General features: G+C 39.9%; 1 long non-coding RNA gene across 5 annotated transcripts in view; it reads right to left on the bottom strand.

Moving 5' to 3' along the window:
- The window catches only part of LOC143693651 (uncharacterized), a 435,266-nt gene that overhangs the window by 320,327 nt on the left and 99,648 nt on the right, over positions 1-15,291 (bottom strand). For all 5 annotated transcript variants that reach the window (XR_013181588.1, XR_013181589.1, XR_013181591.1 and 2 more), the window contains exon 2: positions 4,930-4,992. This is a non-coding gene — a long non-coding RNA (uncharacterized LOC143693651). The remainder of the gene's footprint in view (positions 1-4,929; positions 4,993-15,291) is intronic.

The raw sequence follows: 15,291 nt of genomic DNA, 5'->3' as shown, positions 1-15,291 counted from the left end.
AAATCATATTTTGTTTCCAGCAGGCTTTTACGTGGTGGGTTGTGTGGTGTGCAACAGCTTCCAACAAATGGAAAATCCAGGAGAAGTCAACATCATGGATTTATCATGATTTATCCATCTGTTGTATGGGATTTCAAACTGGTTACTGGTCTTTGGTTACTGCTAAAAATATGTGGTACACTGGAAGTGCACTGACAAGAAAGCAGAGTTTTGTAAGTGAATGATTATTTTGCTTTACAATTTAACTCCTTGTTTTTCAGGAGCCGTGCTAACTACAACATTCCTGCCTCAAATTACAGCCAAATCATGGGTGCCAATAACCTATGGAACAACAGAATTGATCGCTTCATGGATATGGCCTAGTTTGTAGTGATTTTTAGTAGTAGATAAACCAAGAAATTTTTTCATCAGGATGTCATGTAAGCATTGATGCTACACAGAAATTAAGAAAAAATGGTCTTTTCTACAACCTCCAACTACACTGTCAATACTGTTAAAAAAACAAACCCAAACCCCATCTATCTCTGGTCAATTTTAGATCAACTGCAATAAAGCAGCAGTTGGACAACTGCTGAGTTTGGGGTTCCATATCCCACAAATGCAAGCATCTGGTCCTTGTCAGGCACTGAAATCCATGCTGGCAGATTTTGGCAATGCTTGCTCTAGAGAAGATCTTGATGCAGGCACTAATGTCTGTGCAAGTGCCATGGTGAGATATATGAGCCTAAATGACCAAACTGAAGTTTTTTAAATAAAAACAGGCATTGGCTTTTTTTGCCCTATATGCAGCCCTGGGTAGGAAAATAAAGCCATTCCTAAATATTCACTAATCCCTGAGACGTATTCTCCCAGTTTTCCTTCTTTTTTCAAGCAAACCAATTACATTCCAGGAATTTGATTTTTACAAATTGTTGCTGTAAAGGCACTGTGGACTAAACAATACAAAAGAAGAAAACTGAGGAAAGAAGTTTGTTTTTTTTCTGGCCATATGCTGGCATATAAACAATAAAAGTGACAAAGACACAAATATGCCACAATGGAAAACTATGTGCAGATCCCACGCAGTAAATTGAAAAAGCAACATGCTGCATGGTTCTGTTTAACAATAGTGCAAAAATAACTGTAGGAAACTCTGGCTAAGGCGGCCCACAGACAGTTTTGGAAGGGAGGCATCAATTGACAAACTACAAGTAGAACAAATAAATTATCTTAAGCCTACTGAAAACAGGAAACCAAGGACACTTCTATTTTCAAATGACATTTATTATCACTCCACCCCCTCCCCTTTTTAAGCAGAAAACAAAGCTAAATTTAACTAAAACTTTTTCAAGAAACAAAATCATTTTATTATGTTCCCATTTGCTGGAAGTATCTAGAAAAACTGTAAGTAGAGATTTTTTTTTCCCCATCCAAGCCACTTTTTCCATTTGAATCCCCATAAAAAGAAACAATGATGCATTGCACAAAGCAAGAGAACCATTGAAACTTGGTTTGCCATGATCACTTTTTGCTCTGCCACACCACCTCATGCCCCTCATCGTGCAAAGGACAGCAGTGAATGCTGTGGTGTGTCCCACTGCTGCTGCCAGCAGAGAGAAATGGAATCAAACGAGCCCTGTCCATGTTTTCCTCACTGAGGTATCCCCATCCCATATCCAGACACTGGTAATTATGCTACTCATAAAACATAATGGCTTTGAGACGTTGCTCTGCTCTGCAAACAGGTTTAGAAATGCCAAAGTCACTGCAGGGAGAAGAGGAACAGACCACAGGCTGAACCTCACATCCTCAGCAAGCTGGGCTGGGTGTGAGGTACACTCAGGAACAGAGCAGCTGAATGCCTTCAGAGAAGGCTACAACATTGCCCTGGAATTTTATTGTGGAAAATAAAACTGAACTGAAAGTCACAGGAAAAAAAAAACCCACCAAACAAAACAAAACTTAAAAATTCGAACTTTAATCTGCCTCAAGTCTGGGAGAAACTGGATGAGCTCTGCTCATCCATTAGGGAAAGGCACAGTCCCCACACCTCAGGGAGAATCATTTTTAGAGATAATCAATTGCATCACAGTCACAAGAATCAACAAGTGTAGTTATAGATAAAGTGAACAGAGATTCTGATTTTCACAAAAGCTGTACTTCACATTTCCATATTCCTCCAATGTATTTCAGTCAAGATATTGTCCAGCTGCCTCGTATTTCAACAGGACAGGAATAATCAAGTCAGACATGTACCAGAGTCACTGGAGTGGAGAGATTCTGCTGTCTAAGGTCTTCTCTGAAGAGCAATCAACCTTATTTTTTTCTCTCTCATTTTGCCATTCCTATTGTGTCATATAAACACAAAGAACCAACCACCAAACCCAAGAGTGAAGTCTCATTCGGTTTTCTCCAGAGCTGCCAGGAGAAGCCCAATTCCCAAGGCACCCTTCTGCCCTGAAGTGTTCCCATGAACCTGGTGTGCTCCTTTCTCCAGGAGAGGCAGGTACATTATTGCCAACACCCAGGAGTGTGGAATGGCAGTGCCACCATGCACATCCACAACAGTAAGATACTGATGATTTCTAGTATCCTCTAAACACCCTCATTTGCTCACTTATTTTAAAATATTACTATGTCACAGTGGAAGGTCACACAGCCAAAACACTATATGAAAATCAGAATAAGAAAATATTCCAGTGTATATTCCAGACCACTTCAGATCCTAAATCTACTGATCCAAGCATAATGCTCTTGCATCCCCTCTGAACTCTGACACAAAGCTTTGCTGTGGCATCAGACAAGAAACCCAACACCTTGTCTGCATCTGCCTAAACAATGTAATTTATTCATTGCTTTAAAAATACCACAGGTAATAATCCTTTATCCACAAATATCACAAGTTTAGGGAAAGAGCTTGTTTCAGCCACTTTGTCAGAGGCATGAAATAGGCAATATCATGCAAGATGAGAAATATGAAAGGAATATTTAGTGCAGAATGGAAAAACTGCTGTTGTCTAATATAAAAAGGTCCAACGTAGTCATGCTTTAATATTTCCCAAAAGCTAAATCATGTTATTCTGAGAACACCTTCATCATCATCCCCTCCCAGTCAAAAACTAATTTCATTTTTTGCGATGTCACAAGAAAAGAAACAGCCTCGGTATGGAATATGCAAAATATAAACTTGGTAAATTCTGAAAGACATTCCTCTCACCATCTATCTGATTTAAAAACAGTTCCTTTAAAAATGTTTAGCTAAGCCTTTACTCACACTTTTAAAAACTCAGGTCTGAAATGGACACAGAGAAGGTTTGGGTCATCATGCCTGTCCAACTCTGAGACCAAAAAGGGCAACTGTTCACAGTGATAAGAATTTCACAGGTATTTAGAGGGTGACTGGATTGCAGCAAAATCCAGTGCAGGACATCTGTTCATTGAACCTCACACCTCATCAAGGTAGCTTTTAATTTGCTTGTTTCTGCCCCTCCTGCAACATTCTAAGTCACAGTCACATTTTGTAACCATGATGGGGCATCTTCAAAAGTTAGTTACAGCTGTGCTGGGCCCCTTCAGCAGAGGCAAAAAGGGAAATGTTCTGTATCATGGTGGTTTTGAATCAAATCTTGTCCTTAGTGAGTGTCCAGAGCAGAGAGATGCCAAAGTCTCTCTTAAGGCATTTCAGTGAGAGCACGCAGGTTTTTTAGACACCCTCCAAAAGCCATTGGGAGGAGGTCCAAATTTTCCTTTGGAGATCCCTCTCGCCCTTTATTGACTGCAGAAGAATCCCAGCACAAATCATCTCCTATTTAGACACCTTGAACAAGGACTAAAGCCAAGAAGACGGGTCAGGATCCTGCAGGAAAAGCCACAAACAGGAGCAGGTCTCTGGCAACCCTCCCACACGAGCTGGAGCTCAGTACTTTTCCTGCCTGTTTCAATTCCACGTGTGTGAAAAAGGATAACATCCCTGCCCCAACTCACAAGGGCACAATAAACACATTAATGATTATTATGCCCCCTGAAAATATGGTAATGAAGGTTGTAAGTATGAGCACCAGCATCAGAAATGTTTCTGTGCACTGAGTTCCACTTACCAGCTCTCTCTGTCGTGCAGAACTTCCTTGGGCGGGGATCCTGTGGCAGAACCTGGAGTGACCCTTGGCCTGTGCCCACCAGAAGCTTTGGAGCATTTGTGAGCAAGGGCTGGGCTGGTGCCCCTCCAGGGGCACAGATGTGACTCTGCTTGGCAGGATGTCCACAGAGGATGGTGGCAGATGCTCCTGGTTTATTTCTTTAATTACGTTTCACATGCTCTGGGATTTCTCAGAGTCTCCTCAACTGCTAAATTCCATTACCACCTCCATTGCCTGACCAGGCCCCTTGGCACAGCAAATACAACTTCCAAAGGGGGCCCAAGGGACACCAACCCCAGAGTGCAAAAGTCTTTGGTGATGACCCTGCAGTGTCCCCTGCTCAACTGCAGCAGATGAGCACAAGCAGGAAGGCAGAGTCTGCTCTCCAGCCCCAGGAAACAATTCCTTAAAAGCCTTACAAGGTGACATTTTTCACTTCTTTCCCTGCACCATGTCACATAAGGGAGGATGCTGTACCCTTTTCTTCATCAAGCATTTAACAGCAAAAATACTGTCATTTAAATTCTTGAAAAATTATAATTTTAGCTAACTCTGAGATAGAGCAAGGAGTTAGAACAGGTCCCCCTTCTCAAGAATCCCTTCTCTGATTTGAGCTTGAAGGTGAAATCAGTGAAGCTGTAGAGTGCACTGATGGGAAACTAAGAAAAAGAAGGAAAATAGCAACTCTTGGACTAGTCCTTACTCAGGACTAAAAAATCAGGCACATAAAACTAGTGAAAAATATCTGGTTTACAGCTAAAAGCACAAACAGAGGAAATCTTGACTGCGGGCAAAACAATAATGTCAACATTACCTTAGAAATGCCTCAGCTCAGTCCTTTAGTCCCAAGATCTCTTCAAAGCAGCTGGTTCAGGCTCTGGAAATTAAAATAATAGTAACAAAATATAATTAAGACAGAAAATATTTTTATAATAATTCTGGAAGATCTTATTTAAAGAGCTAATAAAAGATGCTTTCCTCCTTCCTGCAGCCCCACACCTGCCCAAAAAAGGGGAGAGACCTGCAGGAGGGACACCTGGACATTTGGAGAGCCCTGAACACAGCAGCAGAGTGGCATGGTTGGCTCACCAAGAGATAATTGCTTCTTCCCTCTCCTCCCTAAATGTGATAAAATATAAATTATTTAAAAATTAGAGGCATTTAGAGTAACAGCCCTCCAAATGCACAGTATTTATTCCTTCTTTCATTGCCCACAGTTTATGGCATTGTCTGGCTTTGGGTATGCTTTGCTATTTTTTTCCCTTCTCAGTTTACTCAGTATAAGGCTTGCACTGATCTCATCAATAAGAAATGAATTTTGGTAACTTTCAAAACCACTATATTATTTTTCCTTTTATTTGTAGTGAGTTTTTCTTCTCTCAGTGGTATTACTGCAATAAGTCAGTCATTATTTCTTTATGTTTTCCCTCCTTTCTTTAGTATTTCATTTCCCTTTACAGCACATCTCGTGATCACAAAGAAAACAGAGACACTTATTTCTTTTAACAGTTGAAATTGCTGCAAGTGATTTAACTGTCATTTAATCTGATTCCTCTCTTCTGTCTGTGGAGAAATATGTTTAATGTACTGGAAATTATGTTAATAAGAAAAAGCATTATCTCATTTAATGAAATAAATATACAAATATTTCAAAATAAAATAAAGAGGCAATCTTCACTGAGAAAAAAATGTCTCTTATGGTTTGCATAAAATAAACAAATGAGAAAAATTAATGAATACATTGAAATATACTGACAAAAATTATGCCTAAACTCAAAAGGGAAAAAAAAAGAGAAGGTGACTGAATTGCATCTCACCTAATCAGATGCTTTTTGAGACAACACAGAAGGAAGCTCAAAGGATCACAGTACAAATTATTTTTTTAAATGATGTTTTTACCCTAGGCTAAACTTTTCTCCCCTCCTTTTAAAATCCCTCAATTTTCCTGCCTTTTTTGTTATTGCTTTATTTTCTTCAATTGGCATCAAAATAATATTTATTGTTTAATGACTGCAATTGCTTCATCCTTTAATTATCTTTGATCCTGTGCCACAAAACATATTTAATTTATGGCAAAGAACTTTGAGCCCCTCTGATTTAGTTAATTGTAACAATCAATAACTGTGTTTCTAAGGTTTTCCATTCTGAAGGATGTAACCAGCATGCACTAAGGTTAAACAAATATTGTTAGTGGGGAGAGAAAAACTTGTAGCAATTATGTAATAAAAGCATGACCACTGCAACAGAAACACATAATTAGCGATTTAATTACAGACATCAAAACAAACTAAAGATGTCAATAAAAAAAAAAAATCTCCTGTGACAAACTGATTTTATTTCCCTCTTCTGCAATTCTAGATCTTCATGTATTTCTTTCTGTTTTCTTGTTTTCCAGAAATGAAGAGCTCAAAACCCAAAGAAGAGACTCGGTGCCATCCGTTTGGGTGTGACTGCAGTAGGGATTTGATGAAATCCTGGGATTACTTTCTCACTGGCAGAATCAGTTCCTTCACTGCATCCCACAGGGGATTTTTTTAACTCCCCCTTTCAAAGGGCCCAGCAGTGCTGAGTGTGCCGTGATGCCAATCCCTTAGGGGAGCTGCAGTCACTTGTGTCACGAACCTTCTCAAGGCATTTTCTAAGTGCACCAGTTTCTGTCTCTGCTTCCCCACTCCTCACTAAGTGCTGTGGATCATAACAGCTCCGGCTCAGCCACTTCTGCTACCCAGAATAACCAGCCAGAGTGTGATGTGGAGAGATCTCAAGTGGCTTTCTCACTTGAAATCCAGAGTTTTACTTTCCTACAGTTTTTCTTTCAGTTTATGGGCTTGCGAGTGGGAATTTGAGGAGGGCAGAAGTTGTGCAGTGAATTATTTGGGTCAGTATTAAACAGGTCACCTTTTCATTTTTAAAAAGTACCTAAAAATCCTTACAGTGAAATTCTAAACCCACTGAAGTCAGGAACAAAACTCCCAGCAGCTTCAGTGGGGATTTCAACCTGTGCTTCCTGAAACATGCAAGGGGCACAGCACAAATCCAGATTCACCACTCCTGACAGAAATCTTCCACCTCGAGGGCCTGCACCTGATTCATCTGGATTGGAGGCTTAAGTTGCTTTTAACCATTTCATGAGATACAAAACAAATCCTAGAAAATGGTTGCTTTCAAGTGTAGCTTATCATTCACGTAAAACAATAATCCATTTAAATAAATTTAGAATCACTATTTTCTATACACATATATAAAATCCCAGCCTCTGTACAAACACCAGAATTTGGTTTTAATTATGTACTTTCTTTTTCTGCTAAATTTCAATTCTACAGAAAACATTCCCTACAGTTTTTGTGATCAGGGTTTACAGAGATATTCAGGAGAGAATAACCCATCATAGTCACAGCTTTATACTTCTAATTCTAGGTTTATCAGCATTTAAAAACAAAAAGCTAAACCCCATTGTAGTTCTTTTATAACTAGAGTGAAGAGTGGTCGGCAGTACAAATTACTTAGGAAATTATTCTCCTGCTGGGAAAAAATTAGGCACTGTTAATATGCAGAAATGGATCCAAAGTGCTCTGGGTTGGACCCACAAATGTGGCTCCAGCCTCCAAAGCCCTCTGGGTTAGACCCAAAAATGTGGCTCCAGGTTATATCCATAAAGCCAAGTCGAAATATTATTATAATCTGATATATTCCTCTTGCAACAATACTTAAGGGAGCTGGATCAAAAGAGTGGAAGCATTGACATTTTTTATTTCAATGTCTTTTGAGTGATCAAAAGACTATTGACATGAACAAACCATCCTGTCAAGTTACAAAGAAAGAACCCCAAAATCTCTTTTTAAAAAGGTGTCTGTTTTTAAACTTGCATCTAAAAAAAACTGTAAGCTCTGCCTGACACAAACCTGAATGTTTTCCCATTCAAGATCTTAAAAGACAGACATCCTTTTTTCAAAGGATACTTGTACAGCAAAAGCTTAATGTTTTTAAGCAAAATCGAGTAAATCAAAGTTCCTAAAAGCAACACCTTCTTTTGTCTTCTTTTTTCCTAACACCTTTGTCTCTTTTCCAATTTCTTATCCTATCCTTGACAATAAAAAAAGCAATGGAAAGAGACAGCAAAGCTACTTAAGATGGTATTCAGCAATACATTTGACTCCAAGGAATTTTTTTTTCACTGAACACATCAGTATCCTGAATTTCAGCCATCTTGCACATTTAGCTTTTCTTGTTTCAAGGCTAAATCTGGATGAAATCAAACCCAGGACTTCTTCCCTACATGTGCAGGGAAGAACTACAGGGGAGAACTACAAATAGAGCCCTTTTCTACCCTGTGCTGTGAATAAAAATAAAATCCCTTCTCTGTGGGTACATCTTCCACCATATTTTGGGATCCATAAACTTGTCAAGAAAAAGGATGGCACAGACAGATCCTCACAAGCACATCTCCACCTCAGCTCATCTTCCAGCCCATCTCAGGCTCTAGAAGACATGGATGCCATGAGAAATGTCCATGAAGGACCTGCAGAGAAATGAGCTCCTGCTCCTCTGCAATGCTGAGGGAGCATTTCCCACTGCACAGCCTCTACAGAAATTCACTGATCCCACTGAAATCTATGGCCAGGGCCACACAGATTCAATGCCTGTTGCCAGAAGCAAAGGGGAAGCTGCTGGTGCATCTTCCAGACCTTTTGGCTGCCATGGATTGAAGACATTCCTGTAACACCCTCTGCAGTATCACTGTGGAGGCTGGAAGCTGAAAGGAAAAGCTAATAGTGTCTTATGTACTTCTGAAGTTCCTCCTGCCTCTTTCATGTCATTCCTTTAGACTATTATCAGTCTTTTTAAACATATTTGAATTTATTTGATTTTTGCATTTTGTCCCTCTGTTCCTTTAATGAAAAGAATTAATTTATATACCTTTGAAGAGCTCTCTGTTTTCCCACAATGCAATTGGCCAATTTTGCCTCAAAATGGGAGTCAGGCTTCACCAGCCTGAATCTCAGGAATGTGCACAAATACTGAATCTAGAAAAATCAAGTAGGTGCTTGAAACCACAAAATGGAAATGCATCTCTTTGAGCAGAAATGCAGAATTTCAATGCCAAACAGTGAATGGATGCACCTCTTCACCCAACCCTTTTATTTGGTTTTGTGTTTGTATTTCTTGAAGCACATATTTTTGCAAACTACATTGTATGACTTCCATCTACTCCACAGGAACACATCACTAACCCAGCAATACCGAAACACTGAAAATATACTGGAAATATCTGAACTACAGAGAATTTAGAAACAGGAGGAAGAGTAAATGTATGTGGTCCTTAGCTTTGCAGACCCATTTTGCTTTTGTTATCCAGACTGCAAATATTGCTCCAATTGATTTACATCAAAGACAGCATTTTTAACCAACTCCACAGAACTAAAGGAGGAAGTTGTGCCAAGCACTTTATTTTTAAATTCCTCCCCTTGTTTGTCAACAGTGACAATTGACAGCAGACATCTCAAAACCTCCAGCATCCTTGATAGTGATTTTGAAGAGATCTTGATACCTGACTATCAAACTTCTACAAAAAGAATTCTCAAAGATTTAAGAGTGAAAGCAAAGGAAACAGGCTGAAACACAGCCCTCAACCAGTTGAGACCCTTGGCAAAAGTACGGCCCCTATGAGCAAGTTATTTCTTATTTGCTGCAGAAGTCCACACTGATTTATTAAATTATGACAACTTCAGCACAAGCCATGATACACCTCTATAAAGACATAAATGAATAAATATCAGGCGGTTCCCCTTAAAGTGAGGCTTTTGTGCTTTCTTGTTCTCCATGGAAGCTGCTTGTGGTCACATTGAAATTACTGGGGACTTCACACTTCATCCTTCAAATTTCTGGGTTTGTCTTGCAGCAGTTGCAAGGGCAGCCAGCGTGTCTGAGTGATGCAGCACTGACAAGTGGAGCTGTAGACACCTCATCATCCCCCAAGAATGTCCCCCATAAGTGAAACCAGAAGAAACTCTCCACAGCCTATTCAGCCCCAAACCCACGAGTACATGAGCAAGACAGATGCTCTCAACATGAGTAACGACAGAGTTCCTGTTCTGCCAAATGAGCCTTTGTCCTTCCTTATCATTCCAACAAGTCAACCTGGGAAACCATCTGCAAAGCTGAGAACAAGCAGCGTTTTTTTTTTGTGAAATATGTTAAAAATCACTTCCTCGCAGCTTTGGAAGGAACCAGACATATTTATCACAGTGCTTTCCAGGTAGCCCTTTTTAGGGATCTACACTTGTGCAGGAGACTTTTCAGGTCACAAAAACAGCCGTAACATCTAAATTTAGGGAAGTTGTCAGACATGGAAGTCTGGAGACTTGTAAACGTCCCTGTTTCCAGGTTTGCATGAAACTCAGCGTACCCTGCTTCTCATCCTCATGGAAATAACAAGCAGATCCATTTCTTTGTGCTGTCTCCAGCACATCTACACCTGAACACTCCTTGCTGCAACCTGATGAAAAGGTGCTAACAAATAAAATTATATGTTTTCAGACTCCAAACACTGCTCAGCACCAGTCCCAGCCAAGTAGTGCAGAAAGGTTAAGGAAGATTTTTGCCCTTAGCATTATTTTATGCCTTTTTTTTTTAGCTGACTTTCATAGGATACACAGTCCATTGTTGACTGATAAAATTAGAACACCAGAGATAGCCTAACTAGAATGCAATTTATCACTGTAGTATTCCAGTATATAGAATTTCTATTCCTTAAATAAACATATTTCTTTAAAGTGTCAACACAACCAAGAAATCTGATCTCCTAGACAATATTCCAGGCTTGATGTATTTTTATTGCTCCCCAGTAATGAAGTTTTAACTCTTGATATATTCCTGCTATTTAACTGCCATTTCAACAAAACTAAAATGATCCATTTCCAAAGTTGGTTCAGGCAGAGTCCTGACATTGTGCAAAGCAATGTGCTCAGGTGCTCTCCCTGGAAGCTCCCACCATAATGCTTCACCGACAGGGGAAAGGAGCTGGAAGAATAAAGAACATATTTAAATGCATAACACAATCGAGGCCATAAATTCGTTCTGCACCAGTTGCACATGTAAATAAGGGGCAGGGAGTAACTTTTTTTCCTGTATTTGCAGTTTGTGGAGTGAGTGCTGGTCCTCTGTAAAGCGCCCATGTGGTGGGAATGGCACTGCTCTGTCACAGTGGAGCAAGTCCCTCTCACAGCCACTCCAGATTTAACCATGATAACTTCTATTCAAAGTTACCACTGCAGAAAGAGATTTGAATGAACAACTTCTATCACATTTATACTTGTCATTAGGGATTAGCTAATCCCACATCAACTCTGTACATAACATATAATTGCATATCAACAATATCAGCCTGGAAATGTGTCTCACTTCTTCCAGCAGTTTCCCAAGTTAAGCATTTCTGTCCTGCTAATGAACCCTTTGTTCCACTGAATATGATTCTGCCAGGAATTTAATGCATGTAAATGTAATGACATAAGAGCATTACATAACCACTCTCCTACAGGAGTTGATACAGTACAGAATATAATGAAGCCAGACTATAAATGATGCATATACCTGCAAGGGAAAAGGAGCCTTTTTTCATTTAGTGAATCTCTATAAATAACAATGTGGCAAGAAATGGTTTCAAGTGCTTCAAAATGTTTGGGGAAAGGGATCAATCGATGTGCTGCTGAATTGTTAAATAGAAAGGAAAAAGGCAGCTAAAAGATTAGAAGGTACTTCCGACTTTCTAAGAATTTTAAAGCAAAAAGCTGTAATAAAAATCCAAAAAACACCTACGTTCACCACCCCATCCTGCATTAGAGAATGTTCTTGCTACTTCTTCCCTCACATTTTGGAATCAAAGGCACCTGCAGCAGGAATTGGTACATCCAGGACCAGATTCTGAAGTTGTTCCCCTCAGAACATTTCCCTTGACATCACCTGGCTCAGTGGACTCACACCAGGTAAATATTACCTTCTACAAGGAAGGAAACAAACAACTCTTGGAGCTTTTTTATGCTCCAAATAGAGGAAACTCAGAAATCTTTATAGAATAACATCTGAATGAAATTCTTCCCTCTTTGTCCTTCTCCCTCCCTCCCTTTCACTGCACAGCTACCTTGAAAAGAGCAAGAACAGGTAAAGCTGCACCCAGCCATGAGCTGCAGCCACAGCTTGGGAAACAACAACTGTCCCCAAACAGAGCCCATTTGTTTGCATTTAGAGACCTGGAAAGAACAACTGCTCACTTACATAAGTCCTGACTTTACCTAAGATGAGGCTGTAATTCCAAGTGCACTTCCTCAAACATTTTGTGCCCAGGTTATTTATGTTATCCTGAGTAAGAAGTGCTCCTCTTGTCGCATGTATAAATAAAATAGTGTATAAGCAGACGCTGAAGTGTCTCTATTTTGCATACAACCGCCTCCCTTTTTTCCCCCCATCGACTTCGTGTTTGACAGAAGGAATTTCACCTCTGCCCACTCCTTCTCAGGCTGGTATCAGTGAACTCAAGGCAAAGAATCCACAACTGCTGACTTACATTGAATTATATTACAGAAATTCTTTCTGAATTTTGAATTTCTTATCATTTTCCCGCAGAAAGATGCAAAACATATTTCTGAGTATCAGCAAAAAAATTATATTAAAGATTCCTCACTTTTTTCCTTTTTTATTTAGCCAGAATTTAAGCCCAGCATTTGAAATCTTTGAATATGAAAAACCAAAACTCTGGAAATAAGTTTTGCAGAAAAAGTCCGGCTGTATCACAAATTAAACCAAACTAAAGCAACATTAAGGTGTCATTTAAGACCTTCAAAGTAAGGCAGCTCAGACTGAGGGCTCGCTCTTTGTGAGAAAGGTGTGTTAGAACAATCATTACTTTTTTTTTCTCCAAAAGTATTTGAGAAAAGAAGCAAATAACGTCATGGAAGTTCTGTTTGGAATACAGAGACAGCACAAACTAATTTGTCATCCAAACTGATAAACTTTGCACAGCATTTGAGAAGGAAGGAGAGGAGACAAGTCGCCAAACTCTCGGGATCCATGTATAAATTGGACTTTTTTCATGCATATTTCATTGCCATGTAACTCTTCCCTCAGTTCAGACTTCGGAATGTACTGCTAAAAAGTGCAGTATAGATTTTCAGATCCACAGCACTGTACATGTCAATTTTAGAAGCATTTGTATGCAGGTACCCACCTGCACGTTTTAGGAGCTGCTCACAGGTCCTCTCATTGGCACATTTTAGGCACTGGGAACGATTCCTGCGGGTCCATTCACACAACAGATTGAGGGTTTTTTCGGAAGAACTCTTTCCAAATTACACACGAGTAAGACACCATTTCATCAGCCCCCAGGGCAGATTCCACTTGGGCCGCAGGTATTTACAGCTCTTTGAGGTAATGAATACCAAATCAAACCCCATTTGCACCACGGGCTGAGGTCATGCAGTTCTGATCCTGATAAAATATATAATGTCTGGTATAAGTAATTATTTTGTTGATTTTATACCTTAGCCCATTTTGCTTGTATATACAGTGTTAAAAGCTAATATATTATTCAATAGCTATAAAGGGCCTTTTTTTCTGGTCTTTTCAGTGGTGTTATTGTCTTTCACATCCTGTCAGAGCATTAAGATGTCACAGAACTTTGCAACAATTTACTGCTCAAACCAACGCGCACTTCACTAATATCATCTGGATGAGGAAGTGTGCTGGCAATACTTTACTAAAATACAGGCTTTAAGAGCCTGCCCAAAATGTGGCTAAAACACCAACTGCAATTAGGGGAGGGACACAATGACTAGGTTGGTACAAAAGTTCCAGGTATATTATTTTGGAAGTAAGAACCAGTCAGTAACATATCATAATAAAAATACAGATTTTTTATATTTACTGTCTAGCCCAAATGAATCATGTAAAAAACAAAATAAAAATCACTTGTTATCGGTGAGTTTGGATGTTCTTAATAGAGGGAAAAAAACAGGGGTGCAGAAGCACAGGTTGGGAGGGTTGTGATTGGCAATCCTTGTTGCTTCTCCGGCAAAAATAGCAACACCCTAACGCTAGGCCTCCCTTTAAGAAAATGACAAGAATATTCTCTACCCTGTGGAATGTTTGCATCAATCATGTACCTGTGGCTCTCACAGTGAGCTGGACTATTACAAGATTGATGATAAGCTCAAACACAATACTTGACCTAAATACATTATGTAGCAGTGGATGCCTGTTAAGTAGGTCAGCACGGGCTCTTAAAAGTTATGCAAAACTTCTTGCTGCCACACAGGCGGCATGTCACGAGTCGAGAGGGATGAGAATCAATTTTATAGGCTGCAGGAAATCTCTTCTCATCATATGAAAATCGGTTTCACCATACTTAAAATGTCTTAAATACTGGGATATGCTGCTTGTCACATGTCCTTAGGTGTCTGAGTGAAATCCAAGTGAGGTGGGCAGCCCGTGAGAAGCCTGAGGATGATCTGGAGGTTCATGTACATGGCAGATTCCTCTTTGAAAGTAATTGTTCAAATAAATATTTTCCATTCTTGCAGTCAAATAAATTGTGATTTATTGGATGCATCAGACAAGCCTGTCAAGCCAAGGAAGTCTGTATTTAGTAGTGATTAATCAGAGATAGCTATATTACCCTGCCTGGATCTTGGAAGCTCTTCAGCAGCATGGTGGAGAGAGGACAAGTGTCCGGGGACTTGCCTGGGGTGGTCCCCACATGTGAGGAGTTTGGCCACACAGCAGAGCACAGATTGCACCTGACAAAAACAGCTGGGAACTGCTTCCCCATCCCTTTCTACACACTTTGAGCACGAGGGACTGGACAGGCTTTGGAAAACTTAAGAACAAAGGATCCTTTTTGACTTCAAAGCCACTGAGATCCATTCTGCACTGAGCCATCAGCCATCTGAATGTTCATGCAGGACTGAGCCTCTAAGGGAGGCAAGTCCAGCCTGATTCAAGTGGCTCACGTTATGTGACTTGAAACCTTTGCAGTCTCTAACTGAGCTGAATTTCTGGTTTTTACCAGCTGGATACCTCTTACAGCAATGTCTGAGCAAACCATTAATGACTCAAAAGAGACCCCACTGGGCCCACCCTTCAAATGTGTAAAAAAAGCCTAGAAACAGAGGATTTTCATGGCTCA

The sequence above is a fragment of the Agelaius phoeniceus genome, chromosome 3 (assembly GCF_051311805.1).
Source record: "Agelaius phoeniceus isolate bAgePho1 chromosome 3, bAgePho1.hap1, whole genome shotgun sequence".
NCBI lineage: Eukaryota > Metazoa > Chordata > Aves > Passeriformes > Icteridae > Agelaius > Agelaius phoeniceus.
Note: the sequence above shows the minus strand (reverse complement) of the source record. Positions and strands in the feature narration are given on the sequence as shown.